The sequence below is a fragment of the Eriocheir sinensis genome, chromosome 41 (genome assembly GCF_024679095.1).
Source record: "Eriocheir sinensis breed Jianghai 21 chromosome 41, ASM2467909v1, whole genome shotgun sequence".
Classification (NCBI taxonomy): Eukaryota; Metazoa; Arthropoda; class Malacostraca; order Decapoda; family Varunidae; genus Eriocheir; species Eriocheir sinensis.
Genome location: NC_066549.1, coordinates 5,944,420 through 5,964,419, shown reverse-complemented (window position 1 = coordinate 5,964,419; position 20,000 = coordinate 5,944,420). Strand labels below are relative to the sequence as shown.

The 20,000-nt window shown below is 48.6% G+C and overlaps 1 protein-coding gene across 3 annotated transcripts in view; it reads left to right on the top strand.

The window, feature by feature from the left end:
- LOC127009558 (uncharacterized) overlaps positions 1–20,000 on the top strand; it is a 44,550-nt gene that overhangs the window by 4,743 nt on the left and 19,807 nt on the right. The window contains exon 1 of one of the 3 annotated variants that reach the window (XM_050882741.1): positions 17,276–18,572. The exons of 1 other annotated variant lie outside the window; for it this stretch is intronic. The gene's annotated coding sequence lies outside the window, so the exon portion shown is untranslated. Of the gene's footprint in view, positions 1–17,275; positions 18,573–19,329; positions 19,349–20,000 lie in introns of those variants that run through there. One more of the 3 variants, XM_050882743.1, reaches the window with a different exon arrangement.

Genomic DNA, 20,000 nt, shown 5'->3' with positions numbered 1-20,000 from the left:
TTTTTGCTTCATAGTTTTTCATTAGCAGTACAGAATATCTCATAATAAAAGATATTTCTCATAGCTGCTTTTATTCGAGTAACCCCCCAAAAGAGTGCGCTCCGTTAATGCCAAAATGCAGCCTGCTCTCGACGCGTTGAAGCTGTCTCGTGGGAGTTTATTGCAGCGATAAAGGTGAAGATAATTACGATCTTGTCAGCGGAACTATAATTATATATAGTTGATTTTCTTCATTTGAGGTCATTTTTTTCAGTAAAATTGAGTGTGGGATGATTTAACAAGTCTTAGCTATATTCTCTTTAGAATTTTATCGTTAGTATCAGGTCATGCACATGCGAAACAAAGGACTGAAGATGCAAGGCCTGCTCGGGGGGACTGTGGGCGGTGGAGGCGGCGATGAGTGAAGCGACGCACCCTCTGGCTTATGCTGCCCGATAGTTTAGTTAGACCTCAGGGCAGCACTTGCTACTTCGTCACGCCCCACGTCACCATCCTGTCCACACGCTGCACGCCTCTAGCATTACTATGGGAAGTGCAGGCTTGTCATTCCCTCCCTCCCTTCCACCAAGATCGAGACCCTTGTCGCGATCTTCCCTTCGCCCCCTACCACAACAATAACCAAGGGCCTCATTCTCAGACATTTCGACCTTCAAGCGCACACATTTGACAAGGCTTTCATAGGGGTTTTGGGCATATCCAGAAATGCGTATCTATCTATCCATCGGCTTAGGGTGAAGCCGCTGACACCTCTCTACCCCCAAGCGCACACATTTGACAAGGCTTTCGTAGGAGTTTTGGGCATATCCAGAGGTACGTATATGACCCTGGTGGTAGTATGACCCTCCTTCCGTACCATGAACGTGAAAAAAAAGACTCATTAACACCCGATTAGTCTTGTTTTCGGACTTTGGAAATAGCTGACGTGAGAGGTGGAAGTGTCTGAGGATAGCGACCCAGGCTGCCTTTGGTTACCTGCCGGCCGGGGTTAGGTAACGCGTCAGTGACCAGCGCCTGCCACAGTCTCTTCGTTAAGCCGTCTCGCCGCGGCAAAACCTCGAGAAGCAAGACCGGAATCCCGCAAATGAGTGTGTGACCTTTCGTCGACGCTCCACGCCCGTCATGCGGAAAGGAAACTGACGCCCAACGTTATCCTGTTTGCTCGTATATATAACTTTCCTAACAACAATCTTTTTTTATTATTTTTTTTTCCTCATCCTTTTTTAGTTCCTTTCTATATTCCTCCTTCTTTCGTTCCTTTCTTCCTTTCCTCAATCTCTTCCCTCTTTTTATTTATTTCTCCTTTCTTCCCTCCTTTTCTTACTCTCTCTCTCTCTCTCTCTCTCTCTCTCTCTCTCTCTCTCTCTCTCTCTCTCTCTCTCTCTCTCTCAGACAGACAGACAGGGTCATAGAAACGATTAAAATGACATGCCAGAGAGAGAGAGAGAGAGAGAGAGAGAGAGAGAGAGAGAGAGAGAGAGAGAGAGAGAGAGAGAGCATGTAGGAGTCGACTGCCCATCGTGCGAGGAAATACTCAAGCTGGCAAGAGGGGGGAGGAGTTGAGTAGGGGTGGGGGTGGGATGGGTGTCTGCAAGCGGCTGTGGCGGAGCGGGGGTGGGGCGGGGCAGCGGTGAAGGTGGACGGGCGGGCTGGCTGGCGGGCGGCGGCGGGCGGAGGAAGGGGGGTCGGTGGGGAGGAGGTAATAGGTGGGGCTGCTTTGGCTAACCTCACCTGCCATGCTCTCCTGACCTTATATGCTTCTCCTACATTTTTGCCGCGTCAGGTGTGCCGGGGCAGGTAAATTAGCGAGGTGTTTTGTGGCGTTAATGTCGTAAGCGGCGAAGAGCGAGGAGGGTGGTGGTTGCTAACTTGCCAGGGCTGAATAATATCATGACGGGCAGTGATGAGGCTGGTTTGTGTTTTTCGACCCGTTTCTCAAGGCGCAGGTAGTTGGCCAGGTTGATTATTTTACTCACTTTTTACGGCCTTATCATATGTCAGATTAACTGTGCAAAGCCAACACTTTTAACTAACCGCGTCCCCCCAACTAACATAATAAATACAAGTACGACGTTAAGAATAGTCTGGTGTATGACGGGATGGTGGAACGCCTATTACCACTGCCAGGGAAGGTTTTGGAGTGACATTATTGTTGGTAAATGCGCATGACCATCGTAAACAAAAGGGAGTCACCAGTGATTTGATAGCTAAGGGATGACATTACTGAAGTCTGAGATTGTCATTATTGTTGGTAAATACGTATGACTATCGTGAACAAAAGGGAGGTAGCAGTGATTTGATAGTTAAGGGATGACATTATACTGAAGCCTGGGATTGTAATTATTGTTGGTAAATACGAATATCACAAACAAAAGACACACAACATTGGTCTGAAAGGTAGGGCGTAACATTGGACTAAAATCGTGTTGCCCAAAGAACCGCCGAGGTGTGATTGAGGTCGGAAAAAGTCAAGTTAATTGTGATACTATTATCGGAACGTGTGTGTGTGGGGTGGTGGGGGGAGGGGAGGAGGAAGTAAACGAAGAAAAGGCGACAATGCAATGCTCTAAAATGGACTAAAATGGACGAAAATGATGCCTAAGGAAGCGAGGGGTGATGAAGGTGTGAAGAGGGCAAACTAAATGATATAAAATTGCGTATATACCGATTACTGAAACGTATATATAAGTATAGGAGGCGAAACAAGTGAACAAAAGATAAGCAACAGTAGTCTGATAGGTAAGGGTTAACGTTACTGGACTTAGATCGTGTTGCCTGAAGAAGCGAAATGCGATAGAGGTAGAGAGAAGTTGTTGTTTTTAGCGATTTGAGCAACGGGTGTGTGTAAGAGATGAAGCAACTGAACAAAATATAAGCAACAGTAGTTTGATAGGTAAGGATTGACGTTACTGGACTTAGATCGTGTTGCCTGAAGAAGCGAAATGCGATAGAGGTAGAGAGAAGTTGTTGTTTTTAGCGATTAGAGCAACGGGTGTGAGTAAGAGATGAAGCAAGTGAACAAAATATAAGCAACAGTAGTTTGATAGGTAAGGATTGACGTTACTGGACTTAGATCGTGTTGTCTGAAGAAGCGAAGTGTGAGAGAGGTAGAGAGAAGCCAAATTCATGAGACCCAGTTGTGTTGATAGCGATTAGAACAACGGGTGTAAGAAACGAAGCAAGCAAGCAAAAGAAAGGCAAAAAATAATAGTCTGATAGGTAAGGCTTAACGTTACTGGACTAAAATTGTGTTGCCTGAAGAAGCGAAGTGTGATAGAGGTTGAGAGGAGTCCAGTTTATGAGACCAAGTTGTGTTGATAGTGATTAGAGCAACGTGTGAGGACTGTTGAGGAGGTGAAGCACATTATGAGACAGTGTTGGAGGAGGGAAGCACATTATAGAGAATTAGACAAAGGAGGAAGGAGGCAAAGTTGGAGGAGGGAAGCACATTGGAAGCATATCATGAGGGAGACAAAGGAGGAAGGAGACAGAGTTTGAGGAGGGAAGCACATTGGCAGCACATCATGAGGGAGACAAAGCTAGGAGGAAGAAGGCAAAGTTAGAGGAGGGAAGCACATTGGAAGCACATTATGAGGGAGGAGGGAAGCACATTGAAACAAAATAGGAGGAGGGAAGCACATTGGAAGCACATATGAGGTAGACAAAGGAGGAAGGAGGCAAAGTTGGAGGAGGGAAGCACATTGGAAGCACATTATGAGGGAGGAGGGAAGCACAGTGAGACAAGGTTGGTGGAAGGAAGCACATTATAAGAGAGGAGACAGAGTTGAAGGGAAGCACATTATAAGAGAGGAGACAAAGTTGAAGGGAAGCACATTGGAAGCACATTATGAGACAAAGTTGTGTTATTAGCGATTAGAGAAACAAGTATGAGTAGGAGTGAAGCACAATAGCACATTATATGGATAGCTGAGTGTGAGGTACAGAGATGAGCACCGAGGCAACGCGCAGCCATAGACTATAACTATGCTCCCAACTTTACTTCAAGGGAGGAGGCCGTTCGTACCCTGAGAGGCTCTTCAAGTGAGATGATAGTGGCAGCTAGCGTCATACCGAATCGAACATCATTTGGAAGCCAACTTAAAACGTTTGATCGAAGCTAACTTGGATGTCTATGGAGATTTTGAGCGTATTTATAACTTGCATGGTTAATAGGAGCATAAACTAACCAATCTCTAAGGCTCCTGAGACATAGAATTGACCCTTTTTTTTGTCCCCCTTCGAATCTAAAATGCACTGATTCCGTTTAATGGAGTTTGTTAATCCTTGAATAGCATGGTTATAACTTGTATGGTTAATAGGAGCATAAACTTACCAATCTCTAAAGCTCCTGAGACATAGAATTGATCCTTTTTTTTGTCCCCCTTCGAATCTAAAATGCACTGATTCCGTGTAATGGAGTTTGTTAATCCTTGAATTTTATACCTGGCTTCTTTGGCAAATAGGATCATTTATATACGGACTCGTCAAATTGCGTGAAGAGACAGGAAAATACACTGAAAAGGTCTAATGAGTGAGATAACAACATGAATAACACTCGTATACGTTATTTTGTCTCGTAACACTGCTCCCGAAAACAACACAAACGAGAGAGAGAGAGAGAGAGAGAGAGAGAGAGAGAGAGAGAGAGAGAGAGAGAGAGAGAGAGAGAGAGAGAGAGAGAGAGAGAAAACATGCATAGATATGTTTTTTTTAAAGTATTGATCTAAGCAGTTAACTTCGGCAAGGTCATTCAGATTCTTCTAGGGAGCACCACACGTGAGAGCCAGATCGGGGAGAGAGATCTTGCTTTAGAAACTGGACACGTTGATCAAAGCGACCGCGAGCGTTTGTAAGGGCGCCGGGGAATGCACTAAGAGAGGTGTGTGTGTGTGTTTGTGTGTGTGGGAGGGGGGGGGGGGGAGCGAAAAGGCAAAGATTAGGAAAGTTAATGAGTTGTGAAAGGTTAATGATAAGCAAAGAAAGTTGTGTGATCTCAATGTTTGCGCGAGATGACAAAATGGAGATCGGAAAGGTGAAAGGGCAGCGAGAACCTCAACGAGCGGGGGTGGACGGGGATTTTTTTTTTCTTTTTTTTTAAGTTTCGCCTCTGGGACCGGTAGGCTTTCTTGGTGGGGCCTCCATGGTGGTCCGCTCCAGCCCCACCCCGCTATGGCGCAGGCAAGTGATTATAGAGGCGCCATCTTGCTTGGGTCATTCTACCCCCGGATCTCATCTTTGATCTTCTTTTAGAGAGAATCTAGAGTCCGGGTTCATAGGTGGTCTTCAGGACAGTATGTGGGCCACTCGGCGGCGACTGAAAAATTGCCAGCTTGTTTGTAGCGGCGAGCGGGAAGCGAACCTATGTCCTCCTGAATGCCGTGCCCTTACGTTGACCACTCCGCCATCGCTTCCGCTTCAAAAGAGACTCTGTGTCATAATTCGGGACGGCATAAGAGAGCGAAATTGTAGCTAAGAATTGATTGTGGCTGAGAATTGATTGTGAGTAAGAAGTGAAACAAGGAAAATGGAAAAAAGAGTATTGTACGTGAGGTCGTTAGATAGACAGACGAGGTTGTTAACGTTATGCTGAGCTCGACAAGAAGAGGATAGTAGTGTACGCGAGGTCGTTAGATAGACAGGCGAGGTTGTTCACGTTATGCTGAGCTCGACAAGAAGAGGATAGTATTGTACGCGAGGTCGTTAGATAGACAGACGAGGTTGTTAACGTTATGCTGAGCTCGACAAGAAGAGGATAGTAGTGTACGTGAGGTCGTTAGATAGACAGACGAGGTTGTTCACGTTATGCTGAGCTCGACAAGAAGAGGATATCCCCGTCGGAAATGTCTCAGCAGGTAAAAATTGCAGCTCCGAAGTGTGTTGCAACAGACGCAGCAAGGGGGAAAAGTCCTGTGGCCACGTCTTTGTTGGCAGCACCTGTGCCGGAACCGGTCCCGACCCTCCCCTGATCGCGCGGCCTGGTTGGTGACTGTCATTCCTCAGCACCTTGGCTCTTTTGTTGGCACATTGTTCTTGCTCGCGCGTCCTTTGTGTGAATTCTATTGCCATGGAGTTAGGTTTCTATCGCAAGAAGGTAGGCCGGGGCAGACAGGGGTAACGTTTTGTTGAGGGTATGGTGTTGCTGTTACTGAGGCGGCGTGGTTCTGAAGGGCCGGCCGTTACGTAAAGCACCGCAGAGGCCTAGGTTCGCATTCTCAGACGATTCCGATTCCCCACATCAACTATTTCCGAAGGTCGTAAAGGAGATCACTCGGGTTTTGTTTTTTAGATTCATAGGGCCAGTTTCACAGTTCCCCCATGATGGGTTAGTAAGCTTCCAAACCAATACCAGAGCCCTCGAAATTTCCTTGTATAGTGTCTGGTGTTTATATTTAAGTTCCCAAATTTGATGAAACTATACAGGGAAAGTCTTGTGTATGTAGTGTGGCATCGAAGACCTCACCATTTTGGATTGTATGGGATTCTATAGTTTGGTTCGGGCTGTTACGAAGACACTGTGCTGGACTGTGAAATCGGCTCATAGTGCAGGAAAAGGGTCATACCACCGCCACCAGGGTCACTTAACTGCCCAAGGAAATGCCCAAACCTCCTAGGAAACCCTTATCAAATGTGTGAGCTCGGGCGCTGAAGTGTTTAATTAAGAACGACCCAGAGACAGGCGGCTCCAGCCCTCCTGCCGAAGACCAAATAGTTGAAGAGTTATGGCACAATGGTAAAGGGGGTATTTACTTCGTCTGGATCGCTGACCTTTAAAATAGCTGTTGTTTTCTTGGGCCACTCCTCTGTACTCTATTCAGGAGCAGTAAGTAGCGGGCTCTTTTTCTTTAATATTGTTTTCTTTTTTTTTACGCCGTTGAACTGTCTCCTTTGCTGTAGAAAAAAGAGAGAGAAAGGAACAACGGCCCAAGTCTTCTATGCCTTCTATGATCAATGGGGAAATATCTCCTTTGGATCGTTAACTTTTCAAATAATTGGTCCCTTAGCTTGTGTCTTCTCTATAGATAGTTTGCCATCATTTCTGCGTCCTTATTGAAACTGAATAAAGGAAAGAAGGCCCAAATTTGGTCTTCTATCAGTATTTCTCCTTTGGGTAGTTAACTTTTCAAATAATTGGTCTCTTAGCCCGCGTCTTCTCTATAGATAGTTTGCCATCATTTCTGCGCCGTTACTGAAACTGAATAAAGGAAAGAAGGCCCAAATTTTGTCTTCTATCAATATTTCTCCTTTGGATAGTTAACTTTTCAAATAATTGGTCTCTTAGCTCGCGTCTTCTCTATAGATAGTTTGCCATCATTTCTGCGCCCTTACTGAAAACAGATAAAAGAACGAACGCCTAAGTCTCCTATGCAAGCCTCATCGCCTGCCTCTCACTCACTGTCCGCTTGCTTCGTTTTATTTTCGTCCCACTTGGTTTTCGCCGCGCCGGGTGTGTGCGTGCAAGTTTTCCATGAGCGTGTTCTGCTGATCTTACCAACAGCTTCCTCCCCGGGGTGGGCCCCCCCCCCCCCCCGCCTCACCTCACCGCGCCCTCCACCCAATCCTCCCCAGTGCCCGGCAGCCTCCAGCCACCGTGCAGTGGATATGTATACCTCCACCTAACTTGGCATCTCCTCCTCTCCACCTGTTACGATAGTCCCCATGTAGTTTCTCTCCACACCCCTCTTGCTCCTCCTCTCTCTACCCATTTTCCCTATTCCATGTCCAGCTTTTTCTTTATCCATGGAGGGTAAGGTTCCTCTAATCACTGCTCCTTTGTCTTCTTGCATTTCCTGTCCATTTAATCTTGTCTCTCCACCTGTCCACATCTTGACGCCCAGCCTTCTTGCTCCCTCCCCCTCCAAGCACCGCTCCTGTGTTCGCCCTGCCTTGGTCTCCCGTCCTATCCTCCCTTCCAGTGTTACCTTCACCTCGCCCCTCCAGTCACCCACCTCGCCGCTCCCCTCCAGTGCCCCTCCACCGTGCCCGTCCACCCGCCTCCCCTCCACCTGACCAGCTGCAACTCGCCTACTGCGTTTTTACACTCCCCGTCGGCTCGGCTCCTCCAGCCAACTTGTCTATCGCCGAGGAGCCGCACACAGGGCTTTATCTCCGCGCAGGATGAACAAACCTAAGTCAGCACTGGTCATTATCGACTTTTCATAGCAATTTATCGTCTCACCGTAACGCGTATTTAAATTCTCCCCGTCAGAGTCTTCGGCCCTCACAGTCCCTCCCAGAGATGGGCTCGCCTCCCCTCCCTTTCCTCCCATCTGTTCCACTCCCTCCTTCTCCCCCTTTCTCCCTCCCTCGGTGCCCACGTCACAAGCCGGCCAGACCAGACGAGTTGGAATGTTACAATGAAGGCGCGGGGAGGTGCTCGGGGTAGCCAACTCTCCCCTCAGAAAAACCCGACGTTTTCATGGGTTTCAACGCTCCACCTGAGTGTGTTGACGCGTGTATCCAATGTGTTGCGTATGCATTTATTTGTTCGATGAGGACTACGCTTCACTGGTAACAAATGAAATCTCGAGAAGGGAATATTATGTTCGGAAAATAACTGCAATGAAAGTTGGCAGCGGAGAGCTGGTTTCAGTCAGGCGAGACTGCGTGGCCACCAGTCTGCCCTGCAGGTGTCTATGTACGTGCGTGTGTGTGTACACGTATCCGTGTGCGTACACGCGCTTACCTCTCGACATTTTCCTATTCTATTTTTTCTAATTCTGATTTCTTGTTATATTTGTATGTAATGATGTAAAACGGGCACAAAAAGTCATTTAGTGCCGTGTTGCCACACGAAGCCGTAGAGGCGGCGGCGGGGCAGCACGCCAACGCCACACTGCCCTGCGCCGCGGCTCGGGGCAGCTCGGAGCGGCGGGGAGGGATCCTGAGGAGCCGGCGAGAAAGGAATCGTTGTGGTGACAAGTGCGGCTGACCCAGGCGGGGCCTCGGGCAGGGGCTATGGAAGACAAGACTTCTCGAAGGGGGCATCGCGTGGACGAATGCTAACTGTTCATCACCAAATTGAACAAAGGCTAAGGTTTGCTTACCATATTACTCAAATATGTTACTCGCCGCAGAGAGCACCTGTTCACCAGGCTTTACCCTCTCAGTCCAAGGGGAGAAAAAACATCAGCCTCTCCAAATTCATCTTTTTTGGCCTATGCAGCCCCCCTCCGTCCCTTCCGTGCAGTGCCCACATCGAGGCTCCACCCACCTGCACTGCCACTCCTGAATACCAGCTCCGGCTGCTCACACCCACCCCGCGCCCCTCCTTCAAGAGGCGCAGCATGTCTGACGTTGCAACTGGGGTAGAGGGCATGAACACTCCCTTTGTCCTCTCCTCTCAAGTTGCGTATGGCATTCACATCGCCTGACTCGTAGACATGTCATCAGAATGAATCCCGCCAGCTCCGCCTCGCTCTCCACACTGTGATCATGTAGGCCTCCGAGCTGTGAGACATGAGCAGCCCCACGCCAGCCATCCCTGCGCGGCCCCACCGTGCATTAAGGCGCTGCACAGTACGCATTATTTACTGCACTTGTGACAGCTTGTTTTTGGCGGGGTGTACACGCCCATAATTGTAATGCCCATGGGTCAGTTTGTAACATAATATTTTGTAACAAGTTTTTGCTGTTTATTGCACCGAGAATAGAAGTGACATCACCAGGTACGGCTGCTGCTGCTGCTGCTGCTGCTGCCAGGTGTGCTGCTGCCTGGCCCTCGCGCCTGACACCAGCATGGCCTTGACTGGCCTAGGCAACACAAGTGGCGTTTTTTTTGGAGGCCTAAGTGCTAGAAGGTGTTGGAAACTATTCATCGCTTGGCACCATATACCCCGGCCCTCCCCCTTACGGCATCCTGTACCCTGCACCCACCCGACACCCAACACCCGCTCCTCCCCTCCGGCACCCCACCCCCGGCGTCCCCAATCTCCCCCATCCCCGGCGTCCCCTTCACCCCCCTTCCCCCGCGCGGGACCTGCCAGCCAGCGAGGAGCCACACACACCCACACTCCACACTGGTCTCCGCCTCCACCTGCGGCTCCTCACCTTATCCCCACACTCGCCCGTCCTCCACCTATCTCTTCCCTTGTTATGGTCTCTCTCTCTCTCTCTCTCTCTCTCTCTCTCTCTCTCTCTCTCTCTCTCTCTCTCTCTCTCTCTCTCTCTCTCTCACACACACACACACACACACACACACACACACCTGTATACCTGTGGGTGAGTGAAGGGGGGGAGGGGGGGGGGCGTTGGCGCAGTGTTGTTGTCCAGCTTCACCACCTCCCCTCCCCCCCCTGTCCCCCTCCCCCCGTCCGTCCTTCACATCATAGCTAACCTCGTATATATATTAGCATCGTATATCAACATCATTTATTAGCATTACATAAAGATATCGTATGCTAACATCGCGTCGTCATGTTCCAGAGGGGGGGGGGGGGTATTAATTCTTGTATCGTGTTTATTTTCTATTAACTCTAGTGACAGACAAAGCCTCAATACCCGCTGCGTAACGACATTCTCTTGTATGCTGTGGATTGTTTACAGCATGACTATTATTGCTGCTGTTGTTATTATTGTTGTTGTTGTTGTTGTTGTTGTTGTTGTTGTTGTCATCATCATCATCATCATCATTATTATTACCGAGTAACAAGGTGTCGTATCTATTTGGACGTTCCCCATCAAGAAACTTCTCTGTTAATCATTCTTTTCTTATCAATGTAACCCGAGTCTCACTTTCCTCCTCTGTTCTGATCGTTCTGCCCAGTCACTGCATTAAAAGTGATGGGGAGATAGATAGATAGATAGATAGATAGATAGAGAGAGAGAGAGAGAGAGAGAGAGAGAGAGAGAAGCAAAAGGTAAATCAACTTGGCACAGGAATGGATACAGAGTCAGACACACCACATCGCACGGACGCGTTAGAGAAATGATAACGTGTAGTACATCAGTCATTTTCCGGTGGACTTATCGCAAGAAATAAAAGGGCGCGGCCAGCAATCGTAATAACCGGCTTATCAGTACACGCTTCCTGCAAACAGACAAGCACACACCTGAACCGGGGCCCCAAAACTCCTCGGCTCATTGACGACACCCGTATATTTTTTTTCAGCAAAGACAGCTCAAAGGCTAAAGATAAGATACCGGGAAAAGCTCAGTATGTCTTTGATCCCCCCATGAGCGAAGAGTAAAAGAATATCTAAATTCAATATCAGATCAAAAAGTTTAAGGTTCTTCATTGATCCCCCAAAGTTTATTATCTGAAACTATTTTAATGAACACTACTTTGAATAATTGTACGACGAATAATTGAAAGAATGATAATGATACTTCTACTACTACCATAAAACTACTACTACTACTACTACAACTAATAATAATAGTAATAATAATAATAATAATAATAATAACGTATGTGAGTCACGGGAAGGGTTGGGAGGAGCGGAGGTGGAGTCGCGCGAGGGTTGGGTTACCGACAGACCGGATGTGGTCGGGGAAGGGTTGATACACGAACAGCATTTTAAAAGTAATATGCTAAAATACATGAGAAAAACGTATCATATAGAAATCACACCGCGCTGATTTGTATGTACTATGATTTCTACTGTAATTTAATTTGTACTATAATTTGTATGTTTTGATTTTACGCATTTGAGCTTTCGACCTTTCCAAAGATTAACTGACCCACAAAATCGAGCTTCCATAATGCGTTGTCCTCCTACCCGAACCCTCAGGCATTTTTTTACCTCCTTTTAACCACTCAGTAACTTGTTGACCCCTTGGATACTTCTCAGACTATAACGACCACCTCTTTGGACACCCCGACGCCAGAGAGAGTTAGTTGTTCTTGTAATCCAATCGCTCATATTCTCACACGCTTTCGGCTCTCATAACAAACATTTACAAAGGCCACAAAGTTCATGGTGCAGAATCCTTGTCCATCTATCACTAGGCTCCTAAAACTACCATGGAAATACTAACACAACCTCTAGAATAGCTTTGTTCAACTATCACTAGGCTCCTAAAACTACCATGGAAATACTAACACAACTTCTGGAATAGCCTTGTCAAACTATCACTCGGCTCATAAAACCCCCCTTGGAAGTACCCACAGCAACCTCTACGACAACCTTATCAAATGTGGGTGTGTCTAAAGGGTTATATTCTTAAACCTTTCAGTTCCCAATCACATACAATTAACAAGGCTTTCGTAAGATTTGGGAGCATTTCCAGGGGTAGTTTTATGACCCTGGTGGTAGTCTGACGAAGTTTCTGAACCATGAGCGTAAAGAAGCACTCATGGGGACGCGTTTAACCACTTTTTTTGGACTTGAGAAATGATTGATGGAAGGGAAGGAAGCGTTTTTTAATACTACCGTAAGTCTCGCTGTGATTGAGAGAACATGGGTCTTGATGATCGCAGTAAACACCGTTCTTAACGACGCATACTAAGGACTTCACGCTGATAATAATTGATTTGGTCGAGGAATAACTAGAAAGCCATAGACATCTGAGGCACTATACTGAAGAAGACGAAAACAGGCGCTCTTAAAAGTACTGTCAAGCACCCACGGAGAAATGAATGACCAAAGACGAAAAAATGTCGCCGTCGAAATCTTTGACAACCACGAAGCATTGACACACCCACAGCTGAGCAGGGTAGCCTTGAGCCGGAGAGAGAGAGAGAGAGAGAGAGAGAGATCGTGGAATAAATACACAAGCGCGGTATCTGTAATTCTGCCAGATGGTACAGCGAACATGATAGCCATCGAGAGAGAGAGAGAGAGAGAGAGAGAGAGAGAGAGAGAGAGAGAGAGAGAGAGAGAGAGAGAGAGAGAGAGAGAGTATGGGGTTACGTGTAGTGCCCCTGAGAGCAATCACACGCACACAAGACAACTGATAACAACGGAGATGATTATAACACGACGCTCCTTCGCAAAAGACAAAGCGAACACAAACCGATGAAGAGCCGCGCCTCGGAAACCCATCAGATCGTAATCCCGCCCAGCGATCACCATCTCTGCCGTCCGTCCGGGTCTAAGCCTTTGGCCATTCCATTCATAAAGCGGCGGAGTGGAGGGGCAAGAAACTAGTTTGGCGCGGGGCATTTAAGGGGCCCTGGTGGGTGCGCCCCTCCTCGGCCCGCCCTCCACAACAACCAGCCAGCCGCGCCCACCTCCATCCACCTCGGCCACCGCGCAGAGGAGGTTGTCAGTCTTGGGTCCTCCGTCTATAGCTCAGTATCCTTATCATGACCAGAGAGGCGGGGGAAGAAAAGGAAGGAGAGTGCGAGGGCCTTAACTCCCTCAGGTTCCCATTACGACTATTCTCCAAGGCCACAGAGAGGATTAACCGGGTGCTCATGGGTGATTCCCCTGCACCCATACCTTACTTTTTTATCATGACCAGAGACTATCGGAGGTAAAGGGAAATAAGGGGGAGTGCAAGGGCTTTAACTCTATGTTTTTAAAAGTCTCGGGCTCCATTACGACTATTCTCCAAGGCCACAGAAGATTAACCGGGTCCTCATGAATGATTCTCCCTGCATCTGTTGAAGAAGGGGAAGGGAAGCGAGGAGGAGAAGAGGAATTGGAGTGAGAAAAGAAGGAATATGGGTGTGAGGAGAAGAGGAAGGGGAGTGAGGAGAAGGGGAAGGGGAGTGAGAAGGGAAGGGGAATGATATAGCTAAGTATCCTTATCATGACCAGAGACTATCGGCGGTGAAGGGAAAGAAGGGGAATGAGAGGGCTTTAACTCTTATGTTCTTAAACGTCTGGGGCTACGACTACGCCTATTCTCCAAGGCCACAGAGGAGATTAACCGAGTGCTCATAGGTGATTCTCCCGTTTAAGGTGTAGAAGTCGTCTAAAACTATCACTATAGGATCACAACGCAGTCCATGATAATCCCAGGAACTTTTACGAGAGGCTCTTTAAATTGACGAACTGAGGTAGCGATACGATTAAGGGGTCGCATCATAAGACATTTCGTCGCCCAAGAACACATATTTGACAAGGCTTTCTTAGGATTTGTGGGCATTTCCAGGAGTAGTTTTATGACCCTGGTGGTAGTTTGACCCTTCTTCTGTACCATGAACCTGAAGAAACACTTATTAGAACTCGAGTGACCACCTCTTTGACCTTTAGAAATAGCTGATGTGAGAAGCGAAAGTGTCTTATAATAAGGTCTAAGGTTCCTAAGTATGGGGTGAGGGGTAAGGTGCGGATGAGGAACGGAAAGGAGTCCCCAAGAGGAAGCCCCGCTACCTCCGTCTCTTCTTACAGGTGCATATCACATCGCCGGTGAATGGATGGAGCGGTCATTCCAGCTCGAGCACTGATTTTTCAAAGTGGCAGAGCGTTGGTGAGCGGAGAATTGGCGTGGAGAAGGTGTCCATGTCATGTTAGCTGAGTGGGCGTACGGGAGGCGTGGTGTAGGGAAGGCGTGGGTTATGCAGTGTCCAGGACCAGGAGTGAGGAAGAACAGAAGTCATTGTGGGCGGGTTAAGACATGGATTAGGGATGGCGTGGGCGGATGAAGGAGGAAAAAGGAGGAAGGCGAGGTATACAGTACAGAGGGCGTGGGTGTTGTGTTGGCGTGGGAGGAGAAAGATGACGATGTAACAAGACAGCGGGCGTGCGTGTTGTGTTGGCGTGGGAGGAGAAAGATGACGATGTAACAAGACAGCGGGCGTGGGTGTTGTGTTGGCGTGGGAGGAGAAAGACCAGGTACAGCAAAGCGGGCGTGGGTGTTGCGTTGTCATGGGAGAAGAAATACGTGGCGTGGGTGTTGTGTTGTGAGAGAAGTAGAAAGACCAGGTACAGTACAGCGGGCGTGGGTGTTGTGCTGTCGCGGGGGGGAGGAGAGAGACGCGGTACAGCGGGCGTGGGCTTCGCGTGGGCGGGCGTGGGCGGACAACCAAGAGACAAAACGTGTGGGTCTTTATCGTGTCTTCGCGGGCGGGACTTGAGGCGGCGACAGCGACAGGTGTGCGTGCGTGTGTTGTTCTGGGAAGCGGCCACGAGGTATGGAGGCGAGCGGTGAGCGGGCGGCACGCAGGCTGGGCGCGCCGACTTCACCTCCACCACCACCACCATCGTCATCACCACCACGCGTGACCTCCACCTCCTCCACCTCCCTCACGCCATGCATCCACCTCTCCCACCGCCGTTTCACCACATATTCCCCTTACCGTTTCTCCATCTTTACCCCAAACAATGTCGTGGTCTTCAAATTACCAGTGTTTTCAGATTCATTCTTATCTCCCTCGGGCAGTAGTTATTATCATCATTGTTATCTTAATCATCATCACAGTTATCATTTCTCCCTTCGTTATCGTTGTCGCTGTGGAAATTCTGCATAAAAAGGGGATTCTAGCTTAAGTTGATGGGCAATAATAGCCTCAGAGGACCTCGATGATGTCACGCGATTAGGAAACATACGTCTTGTCTCTCTCTCCCCCTCTCTCTCTCTCTCTCTGGTCGGTGCCAACACACGCTAGTCATGCCGAGAACAGCTGGTGGTGGTGGTGAGGGTGGGTGGGTGGAGGGGTGGGGGGAAGATAAGTGACACAAAATATAAGTCACCACACTCACTGCAAGAGGACTTTTTTTTTTGGGGGGGGGGGTAAAAGTACTTGCAATAGATGTTTACTTATGATCAGTGTGGGCCACCAGACTTTTATAGCTGAGAAATGATTCATCTTTATTTTGCGTGTGTTCACCTGGTCCTCTAAAGCCATTACGCAGCGAGAGAGAGAGAGAGAGAGAGAGAGAGAGAGAGAGAGAGAGAGAGAGAGATGAAGAAAGTCGTACAAGAGTGACGTCATACACTATACACCTTAGAGGAATCTGAAAAGGTATCGGTTCCCACAAATATTCTTTCTTGTTTCATCATTTATACAGATCCCAACACTCACAACGCCGCCAAGGGAACCAAACGTCGGGGTGTGTGCAATAGGCGACATTGACGAAGAAAGTTTCCATTTTACACTGAATGTCACACAGTATTATGCACTCCTCAACGTACGCTGCTCCGTGCCGTGACTCATCCGTCTTATGAGTCATATTAGAGACGGCGTGAACGAAACCTGCAAGCGAGGTCACATTAAACCATTTCCATGCCTCACGTTTACCAGAGATGCGTAAAGGAGGCAGGAAAGTTAACCGTTGAGGGCAGTCGTTGTGTGTCCATGATTCCATCCCTGCGGGCACACACCTCAGTCTGACCCGCGGCACAGAGGGGGGCGGCAGGTCACACTCCACTGCCAGTTATATTTTCCTCCCGAGGACGCGGCGCAGATGTTTGCTTTGCCTTGAGCCGTGGAGGTGCTCTGTAAGTTTCCAAGAGCGACCTGTCGTATGCAGAGTGGCGTTGTGCAACAGATTGTCATTGTCATCTTTTTCATGATTCAGCAAACTTGTTAGCGAGGGGCATGCCAGATTTACACAAGGCAAGTTATTTTTAGGGGGGAGAGGGACGGCATGGCTCGTTGTGTATTCCAGGCAGAGTAAAACTTGCCTCTTGTATCAGCTTTGGTACTGGAAACGTTCTTTTATCTGTACTAGTTTCCATGTTACTTCTGAAGAGGGTTTTTTTTGTGGCAAAGGAAACGCGTGAGCGACGGCCGCCACGCCGACACCTGCCGCGGGTGTTCCTCGATGGCTGGGGGCGACCCGAGGTGCTGATCACCACTTACCGAGCGTTACGTAGTGCTAGTTATGACATTCCTTTGTTTAATTATGCGCTACTAAAATTCTGGTTATTCAATCATGTCCACATTATTTGTGCTTCTACGCTTGTAAGGAAACCAAATTCCAGGTGTTTGATATTATAATGGCTCTTGGCTGTATGTTCGGATACTTCAAATACTTCAATTTTTGCTGTTGCTGTTTATGCTCAATGTTGTTTCGGGTATTCAACGAAGTGACGACAAAAGTTAATTGGTCACATTCCCGTCGCGTCGTTTTCACCTGCGTCGTCCCTCACGCGGGTGTTGCCGACTTTCCAGCCAGCCGGCATCCGCCTCCCATCTTGGGCAGAGCGTGGTCGAGCCAGAAGGTAAGCCGCAGGCAGGATCCAGGTAGAATCCGCCGCCCCACGCCCGCCCTCCGGCCCTGCTGGATGCCAGCTCTCGGCCGCACCCACCCGCCCTCCCCCCGCCGCCAGGCCCGCCGTCCCACATTACTCACGCGGCCCTCAGCTTACCAATAACATGGCTTTGGGTGGTTGTATTCAAGCTGAGTTTCACAGCATTATTTGTCTACGGTAGAATTAAATTAATCTTCATTATTCAAAGAGTATCTATGAAATAACACTGATAACCTTCAGAACTTATTGCTGTGATATTTCCCCTCTGCTCTCTTCTCATCGAATCCATTGTGAGAGCAAACGTAAAGCTAAGAAAAGTCAGCCGCTTCTTGTGGCAACTGAGCTGGTCTGGTGTCCACACCCGCACCCAGTCCCAGGTGCCTGCCTGTCTGCCAGGACTGCTGCCCACCCGGCCCTCGCACACCCCAGCCCCCTCTGCGGCCGGCCTCCCTCAGGTCTGCCCACCTGCCCTCCTCAGAATCAGGTACTGGGCTGACAATAGTGGCGAACACAATGACTGTAAGGCTCATTCACCTGTAAGCCAACGCAAGAGTTTCGACCCCGTCCCCGTGGATGCCAAGGTCTGTGTTCCTACCAGTGAATGAATATTGCCAAGATGCCGCTTCCCTCCAGCGCTGGCTGTTAGTGGCCGTGTTGTTTGTTTTCAGCCCCGAAAATAAAGGAAATAATCTTACTATTTCTACATGACACGATTGTTGCACAATTTTTTAGGCATCGCACGTGCTGCAGTAATTCAGCCTCACGTTACTGAGCAGCAAACCCTTGGCGCGGCGCGGCGCTGCCCGGCGAGGTGGGCGGCGAGGGGCACGCAGCAGCGCCGCCACGGACGCCCTCGGCATGGAGGGGTGTCAGGCGAGCGTGTTCGTATGTACGTTTCTATGTTATGTGTTTGTGCGTGCGTGTCTGGCAGCGATACATTGGACGGAGGTGGTCCGGGAAGTAGGCATGACGCAAGCATTCCTAACAGGTGAACATTCTGGTCAGCCACTGTTATACTGACGCCGACGAGCCATTTTAAAAGCTGATCAAGACAGCTACAGTATATACTCAGGAATACACTCAATAAGCCATAAACTGCTAAGAAGCGCGCGTGCACACACACACACACACACACACACACACACACACACACACACACACACACGGACGCACACTCATCCAGTCCGACCACACACGCCTCGCCCGATGCCAGCCAGGGTCGCAGTGCACAGAGAGGCCGGGCGCGGCGCACGAAGAGGCCGCCTCCTCCTCCTTCTTTCCCAAAGTTTTGTGCGGCAGATTTCGTTGTGAATCTAAGGAGCAAAACCCTCGCTATCTCCCATCATCCGGATAACGTGTCGAGTGTGGTGTACGTGCAGTGACGAGTGCCTGGTGGGAAAGTTGTGATTTGGCATATACCGTGACTGTGTGTCGTTGAAAGTACTTCCTGCGGACACAAGGAAAAAGGCAAGATATTGAGAGAGCACTACGTAAGTATTTCCGCCATATCACCAATCTTAATATGTGGGTTTACTAAGGGCCGTATTCTTAAACACTCCGGCGCCCCGGCACACATATTTGACAAGGCTTTCGTAGGAGTTTCGGGCATTTCCAGGGGTAGTTTATGGACCCTAGTGGTAGTTTGACCCTTCTTCTGTGGCATGAACCTACAAAAACACTCAGTAGAACCCGACTGATCTCATTTTTGGCCTTTGGAAATAGTTGATGTGAGAGTCGGAACTGTCTAAGAATACCAACCTAAGTTAGTCTTGAAGTGTGCTTCCCAAAATCTCTTGTTGTAACCTAGGGAACTCCCCCGCCACAACCATCCCAGGTCCGCTGCATACAGTTGTAGGTAACAGTAGCCGTGAAGCAGCGGCCGCGCACCCTGGCACGAGGCAACGAACACGTAGTTAAAGAGAGAGGTGACTTCATACACCTTGACGTCAGGGCTTTCTGTTCACTGATACTGTGTGTGTGTGTGTGTGTGTGTGTGTGTGTGTTATCTATACAAAGTCGGGCATACGTCAGGAATGCATTATAGGTTCATTCATTAAATCTAGTATCTCATGAAACCTAACTCATATCCGCCTAGCAGTGGCCGATGATGAACATCCCTCTTGTATAATGAACAACCCATCGTGGTCATCGTAGCTCAGTGCCGCCTCCACTAAACGTGCCCCAACCCTACCCACGGCACTGTGTTTCTATTCCTGGGACACTGACCCAAGACGAACGTGTTTTGAAGGGCAAAAATGTTTGTTTCGTGAGTTGAAGACTAATGTGACAAAGATCAGATCATCACTTATATTGTGTAAATGCACCAGAGACTGAACTGAATGATGAATGAAAGGAGCCTCCCCGGCAGGTGCATACCAGTACACACAGAGGAAGTGCTCCCCCCCCCTCTCAGGTGCATACCAACACACACACACAAACACACACACACACACAGCCCATGCAAACATATCGGACTTCATGTGCATGCCACGAATGAATAGGAACGGTGCGCGGAAGGCGAAAACCTCAAACAATGCGCAAGATCATGATTACAGCCGATAGTGAGTCAGGGTAGATATGAACGCCCCAACGAAAGCGAGGGAAACGAAAAGAAAGCAAAGCCGTGTGAACATTCAGGGCCATATTTTTAAACATTTCTGCGCCCAAGAACACGTAATTTACTAGTCTTTCGTGGGAGTTTAGGGCATTTCCAGGGGTACTTTTATGACCCTGGTGGTAGTCTGAGCCTTCTTCTGTACCGTGAACCTAAAAGAACACTTATTAGAACCCGATTAGCCTCCTTTTCGGCCTTTGGAAATAGTTGGTGTGAGGGGGGGGAGCATCTGACAATACCAACCTCAGATTTCTTTACTGAGAGTTAACAAAGAATTCCTAGCACAGTGTAATTAGCCAAACAG